The sequence below is a fragment of the Pelodiscus sinensis genome, chromosome 2 (genome assembly GCF_052426305.1).
Source record: "Pelodiscus sinensis isolate ZL-2025 chromosome 2, ASM5242630v1, whole genome shotgun sequence".
Classification (NCBI taxonomy): domain Eukaryota; kingdom Metazoa; phylum Chordata; order Testudines; family Trionychidae; genus Pelodiscus; species Pelodiscus sinensis.
Genome location: NC_143053.1, coordinates 38,123,941 through 38,142,989, shown reverse-complemented (window position 1 = coordinate 38,142,989; position 19,049 = coordinate 38,123,941). Strand labels below are relative to the sequence as shown.

Here is a 19,049-nt window from a genome sequence, read left to right as displayed (position 1 = left end):
GGACCAAGACTTGCAGTCCCAGTAATACACTCTCCCACTTCTCTCTTGGCTGTCTTTTTCCATTGGTGATACCCAGTAGGGAAGGGAAAGATTATGTTTGCACAGAGCACAGGACCTGATTCTGCTCTATTAAAGTCAATGTTGAAAGTTTCATTAACTTTAATGAAGAAGAATCAGGTCCTTCATATAGCTGGGAGAAAAATTAGACAAAACTATTTTTCACCAAAAATGTAGATTCAAGTTGATCAAAACATTTAATAAATGTATGCTTATTTTGGCTAATTATTCTGATAGGAGAAAAATTATGAAACATTGAAATGAGCTGTTATTGTCAGGCTAAATTCACAAAGAGATGCCTACAGTGCAGTTAAAAACCCATGGCTGGCCTATGCCAACTGACACAAGCTTGTGAAGATGAAGCTGGGGGCTGTTTAATTACTGTATAAATGTTAGGGTTTAGGCTGTAACCCAAGCTCTAGGACCCTATGAGGTTGGAGGATCCCAGATCAAATCCTACACTGCAAACAAACAGCCCTTTGGCCCAAACCTGTGAACCTGAGTGAGGTGGCACAGGTCAGGTGCGGGTGTCTAATTGCAGTGTAAACGTACTGTTAGGCACCTTTTACAAAACTCTGCCAATGCCCACAAACAGCCTAGCGGTTAGATCACTCACCTGGGATATGGGAGATTTAGGTTTGATTCTGGAGCAAGGACTGGCACCCAGGTAACTGGCCTGATCACAGAGTGTTCTGGGGTGGGTCTTTCTCAATCTCTGCTGTTGGAGTGGTTCCACTTTGTAGAAGAGAGTAAATATTGATTGGACCAGGAACTGGAACTTGGGTGTCCCCCTTGTCAAGGTGGTGCTATAAATGCCAGTCTCTCATGGCATTCTCACTCTTGGGCTCTGGCCCAATGAATATTTAATTATTTATAATTACAAGGGGAACACTTGAGGAGGGGAGAGTGATAAAAACATACTCTAGAAGAGTCAAGAAAACTGGTAATCAGAGCACTCACCTGGCTAGAGGACATCTTGCTCTATACAGGCAGTCCCCGACTTACGTGGATCCGACTTACGTCGGATCCCTAGATACGAACGGGGTGAGGCAACTCCCGCACATGCGCAGCAGCATTCCCGGGGCTTGCTCACCTGAGTCGTAGGATCCTCCTCCTCCTCGGGCCGGCTCCGACTGGGGTCCCGCAGAGCTGCTGGGCAGAGGAAAAGTGCCTCCCCATGCCCGCTGCCCCCCCCCTGCCAGCAACAGGCTGCCGAACTGACAAAAGCAGCCTCTCTGCCCCTCCTCCCCTCTATACATGCCGGGCTCCTGGAGCGCAGCAGCGTCCCCGGGGCTCGCTCACCTGGGTCCTAGAATCCACCTCCTCCTCCTCTTCGGCCGGCTCCAACTGGCCTCTGCCTGCAGCAGCTGGCCACAGGGACAGGGATCCCGCAGAGCTGCTGGGCAGAGGAAAAGTGCCTCCCCACGCCCGCTGCCCCCCCCCCCGCGGCCTCGCATCCTGCACGCCTCCCCCCTCCCCCCCTGCCAGCAACAGGCTGCCCCCTCCCCTGAGCAACAGGCTGCCGAACAGCAGACAAAAGCAGCCTCTCCGCCCCTCCTCCCCCTATACATGCTGGGCTCCCTGGGCAAACAAAGACTCCACCAAAACAAACAAAGTGCTGGCCTCATTGTGTTAGCAAAAAAAGGACCCTCCTCCTAGAACCCTGGGTGGTGTGTGGAAATAAAGCTATTAGCTCAAAGCATGGTGCAGAGCTGTTTGGTATTTGATGAGTTACTCCTTTAGTCCTGAGTTTGTCACAGGGACAGAAATAGATGTGAAATCTTCTGAACAGGGGAACAGACAGCAAAACAAACATTAGAGGGGAGTTAACCTTTCCCTATGCTATCCAAAACTAAAAAAAATGTTTGGCTAGAGTTTCCCCTACAATATGTACCAGTTCCGACTTACATACAAATTCAACTTAAGAACAAACCTACAGTCCCTATCTTGTACGTAACCCGGGGACTGCCTGTATAAGGATTCAAACCAGTCTTTCCCATATTCTGAGTGAATGCAGGGAGCAGTATCAGCACTACTTCTTGCTCCTCCTCTTGAGTTTTGTGAATCTAATCCTTTATTTCCAAGTTTCCTTTGTTTTTATTTACAAATAAATAAAAGGTTTTAAAATGCCTGAAATTGGAACAAAACATTTGTCAACCCAAAATTATTTTTTCTGTTTTTTCAATTTTCTGGAAATTCCAAAACATTTTGGTTAAAGGTTGACCCAGAAGGAAAAGGGTTTTTTTCCCCCATTTTTAGAACTACAAGCTAACTGAAAAATGTGTTGTTCAGAAAGCTCTAGTCCTTAGTGTCTTTAGTGTCTAAAAGTAAAGGCTGTGATTTGCAAAAAATAAAATAAAATAAATTAGGCACCCAACTCTTGGTGCCTAATAGTCATAAACTCTCTTGAAAATCCCAATATAAAAGCATAAAAAGATACCAAAATAAAACCAGTATATGGCTTAAATAAAGCAGGTTATAGTGCGGTGATACAAAGTTTGTAGTGGCTCTTGTTTGGGAAGACCTACTATATTCATAAGTCATGCTCCATCACTCATGATTAACACCATCATCCCAATGTGGTAACATGGTGGTTTTTCAGATTATTTTTATTTCTGGGATCTACCACACGTTTTTTTTTAGGGCAAATTGCCATGAACTACATTATTTACTGCCATAAAACATAGCACCGGGAGCATTGCACCACATTTGTTAAACTGCTGCAGTCATTTGGTATGATTGATACTCAGGCAAATTTCTTTGACATATTTTGACCACCTGCTAATAGTTTTGTGTGACAGACATGTATCTTCCAAATAGATGAATAGACAAAGTTTATTGAAGAAAGCCAATTATCTTCTGTGTTCTCTGAACAATCATTTATTGTATTCTTTTTTATATCAAGAATTGTTGAAAAAGAAATGTAGTGTTTAAATTGCATCTTTAAATGAGGGCTGTTTTCATTAAATCTTTCCAGTGGAAATAGAATTTGCAATTGTATTTGTGTGTGTGTGTGTGTGTGTGTGTATGTACAGTCCAGGAAGGATGGAAAGGAAGCTAGCTAGCCAGCTATGAATTTTTTCTTGATACTCATTTGGGATGTTCCCATTACTCACAACTGGCAGAACTATAAATGAGTTATGCAGGTCATCCCAAATAAATGCTAATAAAACATTTATGCCCCCAACTCCATTGTATTTCTTATATAACATGTATATTACAGAAAACTATTTTAGGAATAGTTTCAGAGATTTTTGAAAGATTGGATTGAAATTATTTTTGTGTTCCAGTAAAGATAGCCTCCCTTAAATACTTCTATTTCAACTGTACTAGTTTTGTAAAAACCTATAAAATAATTTACAGTTCCTTTTATAGGAAAAAAATGTTTTGAAGTCCATCATCTCAGAACCAGGTAGGAGAGGAAGCAAGAGCAGAGTTCTATTGTGAAGTTAGAAATTATTCATGTCTCTTGTAGTATAACTCCTGAGACACATTAATGTTTAGAAAACTATCACTGGTCCAAACCTGAATTTTGTCCATCTTTGTGTGAGTGTAATTTTCGGGGATATCTGCATTTGTAGAACAACAAAGAAATGTTTCTTTTTCAGATTGATTTAGATAACAATGGTGCCTCTGGGGTTCAAAATGTTGTAGGTCCCCAGAGAAATAAAGTAAGACTAATAGTTGCCAGGGGATGATCAGGTGGTTAGCTATGCATGACAAATTCCTATATAACATTTTCACAACATATGAGGTGTATATAGTATGGTATATACACACACACACACACAGAGTAAAGTCACATTTATTGAATAAATAATTTGATTAATTTGGGGGGGGTTCAAATTATTTAATTCATCTATTTTTCATTAGTCAGTTTTAGGAATGGTCTGAATAATTAATTAATATTCTTCACTTTAAAAATTAAACAAAACGTTAGCAAAAGTATTTTTCATTATTTGTCAAGTTCCGTCCACATGATAAATTGGAAATCTATAATGATTGCATTCATTATGAACTGTTGAACCACCTCACCTGTCCTGTACCCATTAATCCAACTCCCCTGAAACACTTTGAAGTACAAGAAGCAATTGATTTAAATTGCAGAAAGGGAGATTTAGGTTGAACATTATGAAAAATTTCCTTTCGTGGTAGTTTACCAATGGAACCAAATGCCTAATGAGGCTGTGGAATCTCCATAATTTCAGGTTTTTAAGAACAAGTTAGACAAACATCTGCAAGGAATGATCTAGATATTCTTAGACCTGCTTTAATCAATTCCTAGAATAATAGTTAGTCTTGTGCCAGTGATAAAATAAAATCGTAATGAGGGTTTAATACCATTATAAAACCAAGAATCCACCTTTCCATTAGTATGAGGCTTTTGTTTCTATCTTTGGAAGAACACAATTTATCAGATCTTAAAATTATGTATAAAAAGCAATGTTAGATGTAGCGCTCTTGGGGTTCATTAAGTAACAAACCAGTAAATTAGAAGGGAATAAAACTTTAAATAAACTGGATAGTATCTTTGTCAACTGCTTCACACAGCCATATGGTGTTTCCAACCTCTCCAGATTCCTAGGTTCATAACGCTGTTCCATACAAGAGAGGGTTTCTAAATTGTAATCTTCTCTACATATCTCTACATTCGCTTTAATTTTCTATTTCTGAGCTATAGCCAGCTAGACTCATCTAGCTGTATACAGAGACAAAAATGCATTTAAAATAGCAACACATTTAAAAAATCTATTTTAGTAGCTATTTTTAAAAAAAAGCAGATACGACATAAATGGAGACAATGCACAGGACAGAGGTTTTATTGACACTCATTTAGGCTACTTTGTATAACTGAACTAGTGAGTAAATCCTTTATGCCATATTGCTTCACCGTGTCTCTTCTGTATTGGAATGTATTACCACCATTACCATACCTATCATTATGGTAACCAGAATTTATTTGGCCAGAGTTTGGAGTGAGTGCATGATTCATGAATTGCGAATCTAACAGTGAATTTTTCTGGTCATTTGAAATCAGACTTAGTGAAACTTTTTGAGCTTTTCTACTTAGAAGCTTAGTGCACAGTAAAGCAGGATATGACTTTACAGTCCCTATATCTTGCCCAACACAAACTGGTGATTTGGATCCTTTTAATTCACGCTAAATATTCACACTATGAATCTGTTAGTGAATGATAACAGGGGTCATACAACCAGTAAGTGCATGGCAAGCTTGTGCACCATACATTCACACCAAGGCTTGCAGAGTAGGTAATTCCCACTAAATATTTTGTTTGTCTTATCTACTATATGTTTGAGAGAGTTTGTCTGTGAGCAAGCGAATGAGTCTGTTTGCCTAAGAACTGCTTCTAAACGATAAAAGTTAGAACCATCAAATTTGAAATGCACCTTCTCTTTATCATAACTTAAAGCAAGATAAGCGTTTTGTTGTGTGGGAGAAGGGGAGCTGAAGCTCTCACTCCCCCATTCATACAGGGGATGCATAAAAAGAACTCTTCCTAAATGGTAAGAGCTAGGGCTACCAAATTTGGCCAGTTACAGCCAGATAGGCTTGCTTGGATCCAGCTCCTGAAACTCAGAAATCCCACCCCCCCCACCCCTCCACCCCCAGCTTCTCACCTGGCCCACACTGCAGCAGTGAGAGGGGACTGGGGTTGTCCTTTCTCCCCAGGGAAGCCTGACTACTGAAACCTGTAGCCCCCTCCAGACTAATGAATTAAATGAAGGAAAACAGAGCAGAACGAGTCTGAGTGGTGCTCACTATCTGCCTGCTCTTGGGGTTGGCCCAGGTCTTTTCTTGCCCCCCGGAACATTCCTCCATGCTAGGGTTGCAACTTTATAATTACAGAAATCCAAATACCCTTTTTCCACCTCTTTTCAAGGCTGTGCCCCTGTTCTGTCTTTTCTCTGAGGACCTGCCTTACCTCACTCCCTCCCCACCTACCATCACTCTCCCACATCCTCACTTTCTCTGGGCATGGGCAGGTGATTGGGTCATGGAAAGAGCTGAGGGCTCCAGTTGAGTGTGTGAATTCTGGGGGGAGGGGTGCAAAAAATAGAGCTTCAGGGTATGGGAATAGGCTGTGAGCTGGGGCAAGGGTTTCTGGAGTGAGGGCTTCAGATGAAGGTGTGTGGGCTCTGGAATGGGCCAGGGATGAGAGTTTTGGGTGCAAGAGAGTGCTCAGGGCTGGAACAGGAGGTTGCAGTGCAGGAGGGGCTCAAGGCTGGGGCAGTGTGTCGGGGAGAAGGGTGAGGGGATGCAGGCTCTGACTGGGCAGCACTTACCTCAGGTAGATCCCAGTCGGCAATTCAGCAGAGCTACAGCAGGCTCCATGTCTCACTCCCAGAAGTGTCTGGCATGTCCAGTTCTTAGGCAGAAGGGTAGGGCGTTCTGCATACTGCCTTTGCCTATAAGCTCCACCTTCACAGCTCCTACTGGCCATGGAGGCAACATGTGGAGATCCCCTGCACTTAGGAGCTGGACACACTGGCCACTTGTGGGAGCAATGCAGATCTAGGGCAGGTAGGGAGTCTGTCTTAGCCCCACTGAACTGCCAACTGGACTTTTAAGGGCCTATTAAAATCACCCGGATTGCTTACAGTAGTCACTGGGACATTGGTGCCAATTCCGGTAGACTCCTGACCAATTCAGTAGAGTTGGCAGTCCTACTCCATGCCCCCATGGGAGAGCAGACCCCCCCAGTTTAGGGATTACAGCTGTAGAGGATAATTCAAGTGTCATACCTCTTCAACTTCTGGCTGCTTTTTTATGAATGTTGACAAGGATGCTAATTAGTGCTGTGTTATATGGACTTTCATAATGTGGGTATATGGGCTGTCACCCAAGAAAGCACTTAAACTTATGCTTAAATGCTATGTTAAATCATTGTTAATGAAGACATCAACAACATATAAATGTCCGGTATTTTCTAATTAAGTTTTTTATTATAATTCTGAATATCAGTACGTAGTTGCGTACTGCCTGGCTGGTAGACATGCTCATGCTGCGTGAGCATCTCTATCAGCCAGGCAGTACGCAATTATGCAGTAGAGAGGGCGGGATGGAATCCCCGGGGCCAGACTTGCCCGTGAGCCCCACCAGGACCATGTGTGGGACGGGCAGCACCCCAGGATCTATGTGCACCTGGGCCTGCACTGCTCCCTGCTGGCCAGTGCCCCCCTTTCTCCTCCCCTTCCCAAGCGAGCCCCGCTCCCCGGCAGACAATTTCCCTCCAGCCAGCCCTGCTCCCTCCAGCCCCCTCCAGCCAGCCTTGCTTTCCATTGGCTGGTTCCCCTCCCCCCCCCCGAATTCCTCTGGCTAGCCCTGCTTCCTGCCAGCTGCTCCCCCGCACTACCCCCCCCGCCCCCCCGTCTACAATCTGAGATCAAGTGTGTCCGGTATTTTTTTTAAACCGTCTGGTAACCCTACCTCATGTATATCTGGCCCCAAATTGTCATCTTGTAATGTGTTTACTATATGAATATATTATGTTTTGATTATTATTAGAAGAATTACTATGGATTTTGTGCATCATGGGTATCCAGAAAAATACGGTGAGACTGCAAAATGAAAAATATCCAACAAATGTTAATGAGCCAGAGCCTGACCACATCAATACCTGCCTCACCTAGATCTAGCATCAAATAACCCTTCTCCCGAAAAGAACACTTCCTACTCCTCTGCCCCTCTCCCAGCCTCTCTCTGAAATTAGCCCTTTTATCCCACAAACTAGCTAATGGGGAAGGGAATGCTTGTTACAATGGCATAACTGTGGGCAAGTAAAATTGTGGTTGTGTATAGGTGTTTCTATACGCATTTATGCTTTCTGCAAATTTTATTTTTATAATTGTATATCCTAATTACTGTGATGGCTCTAAGAGCCAGGGATAGGTGTTTCAAATAAAAATAAATACCCTAATAAAATAAATAATATTGACTGCTTAATACCTCCTGTTAGAGGGGATAACTGAGCAGGTTCCTGTTCCAAATGTAAAAATAACGCAATGTTTTTATTCCATGATCATCCTGCTTGGAACAACATCTAACAAAAGTGACATCTTCTGCCAGCACCTTTAATTCTCACAACAGGCTTATTGGCCAGCCATATTTAAGTAGAAGTGTCTCTAGGTATTTTAACATAATATTTTAGCTATGCTTATAAATATTTAAAATCCGTATTTGTTTTGTTTCAGTTAATGCAGACCAGATGTATTAGTCTCATTTCCTAAGCATGATGCCCATGACATTTGTGAAAAAAATTCTTATTTTTGTATTTGTGTACTTGTTTGTGTATTTCTGCTTGTTTGTAAAAAAGTTAACGTGCAGCTTAACTTGGTAATTTGTAAAATAGATACATTTCCCAAGAGATATTTGTTTTGTGTAGAATGTCTTCAACTTCCCCCAAAGAACCAGTTCAAAAATATCCATTTTAAGGACACCTAAAGAGCAGTCTTGATCATAGTGAATGCATTCTTTTCAGTTCACTCTTCTAATGGCACGAAGGTCCTCCAAGAGTGAGGCTCATTCCTGCTTTAGTGAATAGGGGCAAGCAAAATAGGATGGAGACGGATCAGGCAAGAGATGTGTTCATTCACACCTCCAGACAGCTTCTGCTTGTGGAATACCAGTAGGATTTTAAAATTCCATGCCCTGGTGGAATCCTTGCAGAAATTGGTTGTAGTGCCACTTGTTCCCTTCAGAGTAAATTCATACTCCAGCACAGCTACATCTAAGGATATAGGGAAGCACAAATTGTACTACCTGGACCAGCAGGGATTCAAATTTGTTGTAGGGTGTCTGTATTTCTTAGTTTTGCAAAAAGTCTGAATTTCCCATCTTAAGATATTCAATGGATATTTTGGACAAATGTAACTCAGAACTTAGCTTTAAGCTGATATATATGTTGCTGTGTTTCTATTCTTTAAATTCTATCAGAAGCAATGTTTTTATTATAATTCTTCATTTTGTATGTATAACTGTAGGAGCCCCAAACATGGCGTAGAACCCCATTATATTATAAACTCAGAAGAAAATGACAATACCTGCCCCCACAGAGTTTGCAATATAAGTGTAAGATTAGAGACAACAGATTGATATAGACAGACCAACAGGAGAGTTCAAAGGAATAGTAAAGAAATATTGATCAGCACAATAAGCAGTGGTATCAGTACACCAGCTGCCAAACTATTGTCAAGGGGGGTTTTTTAGGCATGGCAAAAGATTTAAGGAGGGTTTTGAAGAAGGATAATGAGATAGTTTTACAGATGTTTTTGAGGAACGTATAACGTATGTGAGGAGAACCATGAGAGAAAACACAGAGTTGCTTATTTTAAAATTTAAGAAGATATCATCTGCACACCAATGGGCAATCAGAGTTGAGCGGCAGCCTTTCAGTACTGAATGAGAGATTATAGTTGGGTGGAGATAGGTTGTGGAAGAGCTTTGAAGTGGAGACAAGTAGTTTGATACACAGAGAAGAAGCCAGTTGAAGCAATAAAAGTAGTCAAACATTCTGCTTTAGCATTTACAACCAAAGCAGTTTGCTGCTTTGTGCTAGTGCATGAGAAATTGCATGTCAAAATGACTAAATGTTAACTTTAAACAAAGTGAAACAGCTGTTATACTTTCATTGTCTAAGGTGCAAGAGATACAAAAAGTAAACTAAGTGAAAAGTGGTTTTCTTTAAAGGTATTAATATAAAGGGTAAAGTTTTCATAAATGCCTATTGAAATGATCATTGAAATTAAATAAGACTTAGGGTCTTACGTTGACCTTGGCTCTTTTAAAATTTTCACCCATCGTGGTGGTATCAGAAAAATTAAATACTGATGTTGCTGTTTGGATTTGAAATTCCAATATAAAATCTGAGTCCCTGATTCTTTTAATGATCTCAAAAAATAATATACAGGCAAATATAGGGACAATTTTTCTATAGATTTGTTATAATTTTAAATTAATTTACAATGTTAAATCAAGGAGGAGAATTAATTCTAACATTTAACTTTTATTGAAAATTCTCCTATTTCTTTGGTTGACTAGCTGCTTCCTTTAAGTACATAATGTACATGGAAATAATACTTTACACTTCTAAACAGCCTTCTGTCCCAGTATCTTAAAGTGCATTGCAAACACTAATACATTTGGGCTCACAACAACTGGGAGGTGGGGAAATATTATTCTCATTTTATAAATAAGGAAAACTATTCACAGAGAGGTGAAATGACTTATCCAAGATCGCACTGTAAGATACTAATACAGACAAGATTTCTCTCCTACTCAAAACACATTTAAGTCTACTTCTGGACACATTTAGGTCTTTATCCTACAAAGTGGCTCCTCCAATGCCAACTCTGTCTATGGTGCCAACACAGAAAAGGACACCTATCTCATCGGCACCATGGCTATGTTTACACCTTAGTAATCTCACTATATCCTTCATGCTGCAGTCTCCTCTCTTCTGCACCGATATTTCTTTCCAAGCCTTGACTCCATGCAACTCTTCCCTAGCACTGTTTCTATTTTCCAGTTATGATGAGGGCAGGATTCAGGCTTCTTTCTCTCCACAACACCTCTCCCCCAGCATTCATCACTCACTACTGCTGAGATCCACTCCAAATGCTCTCTATAACTATGACAGGCCACCGAGGCATGGACATCCATGGATGCCATCACCCATGCCCCATCCCATACATTGGCTTTATTAGAGCCTCTGGGCTCATACAACAAACATTCTAACAGATATGACAGTCCTCCTAGGCAGCAGCCTAGGTCTTCCTTGTAGGTATCTCTGCATGAAGGTGTGCTTTCCCCTGCCCGCCAGGAAGAGAGCACTCAATGGCCAGTTGAAGAAATGCCAGAAGAGCCAGTCCCAGATATCTCTCTTCCTACCGCCTACTCTTCCTTCCCAGATGAAGCAATTATGCCCATGACCTCAGCAGATGAATTTTCACACTTTCAGGCTCTTTTAAAAAGGATCATGGCAGAACTCAAAATAGCTCTGGAGGAGGTGTCAGAATCACACCTTGAGCTCACTGCATCCTACAGGCCTCTTTGTCATCTACGGCAGTGCTCGCTATTAATCTCGCCATTATGGATCCAGCAAAAACAGTATGGCAGACGCCTACCTCTATTCCATCTATTTGCAAAAGAGCTGACCATAAATACTGTGAGTAATCCAAGGGGTCGGAATTTTTGTTCACACATCCAGCTCCAAACTTATTAGTAGATGAGACAGTTCATCAGTGCAGCAGACAGCTACACTTCAGTCCAGCCCCATGGACAGAGATAGCAAGATATTAGACCTTCTCAGCGGAAGCTGTATGCCACCTCCACCTCCAATTTCAGATGTCTAACTACTCCACCTTGCTCGCCAAATATATAAAAATTATACTAAAATCCTTGACTTTGCTGAGGACATCCCAGAGGCCAAAACACCTCCATTTCATGCTATTGTCTCTGAAGGCCAAAGCATCGCCTACACAGCCCTTCAAGCCACATTGGATGTGGCCAACATCGCAGCACACTCAACCACAACTGCTGTAGGTATGCAAAGAGTTTCCTGGTTTACTTCCATTACATTCCCCAGTGAGACCCAGTCCACCATAGAGGATCTCCCCTCCAAGGGGAAAACAATTTGCTGTGAAGACTAGTGAGGTGCTTCACACTATGAAGGGCTTTGGAGCCACCTTTCGCTCTCTTGGTGTTTGCAACCCAGCAACCAGGAAAAGATAGTGCCGCAGATCGAAGATTCATCAGCAGTGGTCTGCTGGACTGGGTATGTGCGCCAAGCACCCCGTACCATTCGCACCGTTTCTTAAAGTGCGCGGTCCAGCTGCCATTCTCTTTTGCAATGGAGTGAGCTCCTTCTCATCAGATCCTGTCAGGAACATAAGAATGGCCATACCAAGTCAAACCAAAGGTCAATCCAGCCCAGTATCCTGTCTGCCGACAGTGGCCAATGCCAGATACCCCAGAGAGAGTGAACCAAACAGGTAATGATCAAGCGATCTCTCAGGAATTAGAATAGTTGTTAGTTAATAGTTTAATTAGTTATAGTGTAAATAGTTGTAGTTCGATTAGTGTTGATAGTAGTTTTGTTCCAAAAAAAAAGACACACACACACAGACAAAGGTCGCAGTACTGCATCTTTAGCATAAAATATACTTTCTCTGCGAGAACAACCATGCCGGGATTACCCGGTTTTAAGAAGTGTGCCACTTGCCAGGAACCTATGCCTGCTTCAGATGGGCACTCCCGCTGCTTCAGGTACCTGAGAGAGAGGCATATTCTGCAGAAATGCCCTCAATTTTCCAAGTTGATGGTGCAAGCAAGACGTGACAGGGAGATGAGGCTAAAAATGCTGTTATTCAACAATGCATTACAGCCGCCGCAATCTGATCCCTCCCAGTCCAAATTGGACTGTCTTAGAGCCGATAAGTGTTGGGCAGTCTCACCAGGGCCCACTAATGTCACCAAAAAGAGGCCCTCCCCAACTTGTTCATTGCTACCGACATGAGTTAGTGTTGGGGATAAGTTAGGCACTTCAGGGATGGTTCTAACCTGCTGCCCAGAGAAGTAGAAAACAGCCTGTAGTATGTTGGCACAGGTACCGACTCTACCGAAGGAACCAACAGTGGCAGCACTGGCAGCTTTTGTGTCACCACTAATGGCTTTGAGGCCTGACTCAGCACTGGCAGCAGCACCGGTAGATGCAGGTGGCACAATCAGCACCACTGGCAGATCAAACACCTGCATTGTCCTCCATGCCTCAGGTGACGCCAGCACCACATCTGGAACCGATGCCAAGTTCAGTCCACCCAGAACACCCCTTGGCACCAGTGAAGGCACGCAGTAAATCACTCACGGTCATCACTCCTTCTCCAAGTCGGGAGCATATTTCTTTTTCTCCAGAGCTCACTCTGGGGATCTGCCATGACACCGTTCCACTACGCAATTCCAGGGCTCATCAGCACACAGCTCTCTTTCACCACATTGCCGGTGACAGTAATAACACTCGCCTTTATCTCTGGTGCAGACGAGATGCAGATCCCAGTTACCTAGATCGCCCGCACTCTCAGCTTACAACCGCTATCATGACAGCAGGAGCAGATTCCTCCAAGCATTCATCACCTGCCAGACGCCACTATAGTCATCACTACAGTCACAGCTATTACGAACGCCATCACCCTCTCTTGCCACTTCATTCTCATCCGAGCTGCTATTGGTCGTATTTTCAGGCACAACCATGTTAGTTTGCCTACCCCTGCTGACACAAGATCTCCCACTGCTAGTCAAACTGAACCTCTAACAATTCAGTACTCTGAACCTGAGGAAGGTCAACTCTCTGACCAGGAGCAACCTCAAGGGACTTCTCCCACAGACACATCCTCATCTTCTCCCGACGAGGCAGTGTTCATCATTCATCCTGATGACATCTGCCAATTTCAGGACCTCTTCAAACAGGTTGCTGAGAGCCAGGAAGTTCAACTCATGGAAGTCCAAGAGAAACAGCATCATGTGTTAAAAATTTTGCAGCCCTCTCAAAAACTGAAAGTTGCATTGCCACTTGATGAAGCTATTTTAGAAGTGGTAGATGACATTTGGCAAACACCGGAGTCTGCCCCGGCAACCAACACAAGGGCAGATAAGAAATATTTCATCCGCTCAAAGGGAATGGGCTTTTTATTTACACATCCACCACCTAATTCTCTTTTGGTGACATGGCACAACAGAGGGCAAAGGCCCCGCAATATAAGAATACCACTAATGACAAAGACAGTAAACGCTTAGACCTCTTCAGCAGAAAGGTTTATTTGTCAGCCACTCTGACCTTGAGAGTGGCTAATTATGCCGCTCTCCTGGTGAATCATAACTTCAGTGATTATACAAAGTTAATCACTCTCCTAGAATACTTTCCGGAAAGCAAGCTCCAGATTCTAAAATCTGTAGTACAGGAGGGGTACACTGCTTCCTGTGCAGCCTTGCAGATCGCACTTGACATCACCAACACAGCCGCACGATCCACGGGAGTTCAATCCACGGTAGTTCCCAGAGAATTACAATCGAAGGTGGAAGACCTACCCTTCGATAGGCAAAAGCTGTTCACGGAGAAAACCAATGAAGTCCTTCAGTCCAGCAAGAACTCAAGAACTACATTGAGAACACTGGGCATGTACACTCCACTGGATCAACAGAAACGTTATACCTCCTGTCAGAGGCATAAACCTTTCTCATATGATGCACCTTACCATAGACCGTTTGACCAGCAGCATTCCAAACAGCAGCCACAGAAATGACGCCTGCAGAACAATAGGACATCTAACCAGCAGAATAACTGGCAGCAAGTCTGGCACATTGATCGATTGTCTGCGAACCATTCCCCTCGTTGGTCATCAATGCAAAGGAACCAGGTTATTTCATCGCTGCCTGAGACCATTTCAACACCGATGGTCCTCTGTTACCACCGATTGATGGGTCCTCGAGCTGATAACATCTGGTTACTCAATTCCTTTCATCTCGCTCCCTCCACCCTCCCCACCATCCCTGTCCCTCTTTAGGGACCCCTTTTACAAGACTCTTCTAAAGCAGGAAGTCCTGCACCTTCTTACCATTGGCGCAGTAGAGAAGGTACAATTCGGGGCAAGGGATTTTATTCCCATTATTTCCTTACTCAGAAAAAATCAGGGGGGTTAGGACCAATCTGAGACCTTCGACGGCTCAACCGATACCTTCGCAAACAGAGATTCAAGATGGTGACCTTAGCTTCTATCATTCCAGCGCTCAACAGCGGGGATTGGTTTGCATTCCTCAACCTGCAGAATGTCTACTTCCACGTTACAATTCATCTAGTGCACAGATGCTTCCTAAATTTCATAGTAGGCCTCGAACACTTCCAATACAGAGTTTTGCCCTTCGGTCTGTCATTGGCGCCCAGGGTCTTCTCGAAGATGCTTGCAGTAGTGGCTGCCTACCTTCAGCAAGCTGGAATTGTCATATTCCCTTATCTCAACAACTGTTTGATCAAGGCGCCCTCTTTCAATTACACACTACAGTCTATCAACACAATGAGAGCAGTCTTCGAAAATCTTGGTGTTATAATCAGTTTCCCAAAATCATCAATGACACCACAACAATCCCTGGAATTCATCGGTGCACACATGGACTCAACTACCATCCATGCATACCTGCCCTTAAACAGATTTCAGGTTATCCAGGAGCTCGTACAAGTTCTTTCCACGAGCCCCACGATCTCTGTACTTATCTGCTTACAACTCATGGGGCACATGGCAGCTACCACAAGACATAGCACATGCGAGGCTGCACCTGAGATGTCTGCAGTACTGGATAGCCTTGATCTACATGCCCGGCAAGCATGACGTGTACAAGAGAGTCTCAGTACTACCAAAAGTGGTGAAGTCTTTAAGATGGTGGACCGTCCCCGCCAACATGCTAGCCGTCATACCTTTCCATTGACCTTAACCCATGATGCAAATTATGACAGATGTATCTTTAGTGGGCTGGGGTGCGCACCTCAATGACCGTCGTGTTCAGAGTCGATGGTCCGCACGAGGCCTTCCATCATATCAACCTCCTAGAGTTGAGAGCTGTTTTCAGTGCATGCAAGCACTTTGTTACTCTTATCCGAAGTCACACCATCAGGGTGCTTACCGACAACATGATGACAGTTTTCTACATAAACCAACAGATAGGAGCTTGATTGCGTTCCCTCTGTGCAGAGGCAATACGCCTAAGGAACTGGTGCGTCCGTCACAATGTAATGATCCTAGTGGCGTACCTACCTGGCAAAGACAACACCACTGCCGACGCACTCAGCAGATACTTTGTCATACACCACGAATAGAAACTGCACTGCCGGGTGCTACTAGACTTCTTCCTCACTAGACCTCACTTGGGTTTTCCCACAATAGACCTATTTACCACACATTGAAACACGAAGTGTCGGTATTACTGTTCCAGAGTGGGCATCAAACCGAGATCCCTGGGAGATGCCTGTCTACTCAACTGGAGCGATCACCTGCTCTACGCTTTTCCTCTGACTGCCGTGATACCGAGAATTTTAGAGAAGATTGTCAGGGACAATGCAATGGTAATCCTTGTAGCCCCCTTTTGGCCGTGTCACACATGGCTTACTTTATCTCTTTCATATGTCTCATCACCTACCCCACCACCTACCCAGACAACACGATCTGTTGACATAGGACCAGGGAACTCTCATGCATCCTCAACCCAAGCCAACCACCTTTGCCTCACAGCTTTCTTCCTAGTTGGTTCCAAGACGCAGAAATGATTTGCTCCCAGGACATCAAATAGGTCCTGATCCACAATAGAAGACTTGCTACTCGAATCACTTATCTGCACAAATGGCGTAGGTTTTGCTCCCGATTCATGGACAATCGTCTTGATCCATTTGGCATCATAAGGGCCAAAAGCTTCAAAGAGGGTTTGAATTTATCAACAACAATAATGTTATCTTTAATTAGTTAAATCTAAAATAAGGGCTTTTAAAAATATATAAAACCTAATGTATCAGAATTTAAGCCCATTTCTAAGTACGAGGGATGAGGTTGAGTTTTTCATTTGGAACAGGATAACCAGATTTGTCTACTTCAGGGTTTCTTGCAGCTTCTGCTGATGTAAGATACTGGTCCTGGCCCCCATTAGATGGTATCCTGGACTATTGCCTTCCTGGGTCTGACCCAGTATGACATTTCCTATGTCATCAGAAAAATGTGATCTAGGGTTCATCATAATTAGAGTGAACTGATGAACCCTAGATCAGATTTTTCTGATAGAAATCAGCTTCTGGCGGAGATGTAATCCATTCATTGTCAGTTGTCAGAGTCTGATTCTTAGTATCTCAAAATTGCCATCTTGGCTATCAATACATAATAGCTATTCAGATGCTTTTCTATCTTTCATACCACAGCATAATCGAACATTTCCTACTCTCTTCTCTCTTTTTTTTTTGAGGGGATCATAGGAGAAGGAGATAGCAAAGACCTATTATATTAGTTTATATAAGCTAGTTCACTGCCAATGCATAATTGTTCCCTATTGTGCATTTTATAGCATGTTTTTCACTCTGTTTTTAAACATTCTAAACTATAATGTTTCCACCAGTTCCCTGAAGAGATTATTGCATATTCTAAAAGATCTCACCACTAGGAAGTTCTTTAATATTCAGCCTACATTTTCTCTCCTCTGAATTTCATTCTATTATTTCTGTGATAATTTATAGCCCCTGTGGCATGCTAAATGATTTATTCCTTCCTTGGTGTTTAAATCTACAAATATTTGCACATGGTTTCCTCCTTAGATTGTACCTACGACAAACAACTCTCATTTTACTCCTTTTACATTTCCTCTTAAATGAATCTCTCCAGCCTCCTGCTAATTTTTGGTGCTCACTCATTATTAGTCTTTGAATAACCCAGTTCACATTGCCACCCAATCTTATTTTGCAATCTTTCAACCATAATTTTCTTCTTAGTACTTAAGAACTTCATTAATGATCCAGGTTTAGTATCACTTGAGTCTTTTAGAAAATAGAAAAAAAATCCTCTTGAATACAAATACTATCCTGCTGTTCAGTCTCCTGCATTTGTATATCTAATATTTAATCAAAGAGCTTTCCCATATTTTAACACTTTGAATCTATTTTGATGGATATCTTCATATTTAAAGAGTTACAACTATATAATAACTATTAGGCATTTATAGCAAAAATGCTTCTGTACATGGATCATAGAAAAGTGCATGTAAGTATTAAGCAAGAGAAAAGGTGCAACAAATTTGCAGTTTATTCTAGCAACAATACCTACCTGTTAGTTTATATGGATCAGTGACGTTCTTTGTGTTATGTTCTGTAATCTTTAGAAGGTTTTCACTATGTGGTAATTGATGTTCATATGATGTTTGTAACTGTGTGATGGACAATTAGTACAAAAATTAAGACTTTGTGTTATGCAGCAAAACAAACAGCACCAGCAGCACTTTAGTTCGAATTAACTCCTCGTGGAATGAGGCTTAACAGTTAATTCGAACTAAGCGGTTTATCTTGGAATCCCGCTTCTCTGCCGCATGTAGACGCAGGCAGTTATTTCGGGCTAGTCAGTTTCCAAAATGGCGACTGGCTGAGAATATGCTAATCAAGCACGGGATATTTAAATCCCGTGCTTCATTAGCAATTTTGGTCGCCCTCGTTGGCCTCCCTAATTCGAACTAGGGGGCTAATGTAGACGTACCCAGAGAGAAAGACACACACTTGTCATGAAGAGATAATAATATATGAGGGAATACACCAGATCATATTGCTCAGCATAATTAAAGAGAAAGTATAATAATCAGAGGTCAACAATTTATGTAATCTACTCGCTCATGGCGAGTAGATTACATCCCGGAAGAGCCGGGTTTAGGCGATCTGCGCATGCGCAGAACGCCAGACAGTGTGGCTGGCGAGTGGGGCTCGCCGCAGCTCAGCGAGCCCTGATAATAACCATAGAAAATGGAGAAATCCAAATGGACAAAGTATATGTATACTGTATGCAGTGTTCAAGAATAAAATGCTCTTAAAATAACTTCTGAGAAGTGACTTTATAAATCAATAATGGAAAGAAAATAAAGTGAAAAAAGTACTTTGGCTGTAATATAACTGCTACACAGTACATACATTCCTCTAAAGTCATTGTGGCCCCAAAAAATTGAAATAAAAGCAGAATAATGTGCTAACTTTTGATCTTTTCCATATAGATCTTAAGTCATGATCAGTTGGTTTCTGTCTGTTCTTTGAAATCACATAAGGTTCATATGTGCCAAGTTTTATATGAATCACATGATAAGGTCAAGTAATAGAAATTCCAAGCCAGGAATTTATATAGCCAGGTCACATTTGACTGTTACACTATATTACCATATATTGATTGTAATGGTGGGTATGTATGTAAATCTGAAC

The 19,049-nt window shown here is 42.3% G+C and overlaps 1 protein-coding gene across 6 annotated transcripts in view; it reads left to right on the top strand.

Annotated features, from left to right (window-relative positions):
- VPS13B (vacuolar protein sorting 13 homolog B) overlaps nucleotides 1-19,049 on the top strand; it is a 1,005,617-nt gene that overhangs the window by 770,417 nt on the left and 216,151 nt on the right. The window lies entirely within an intron of this gene.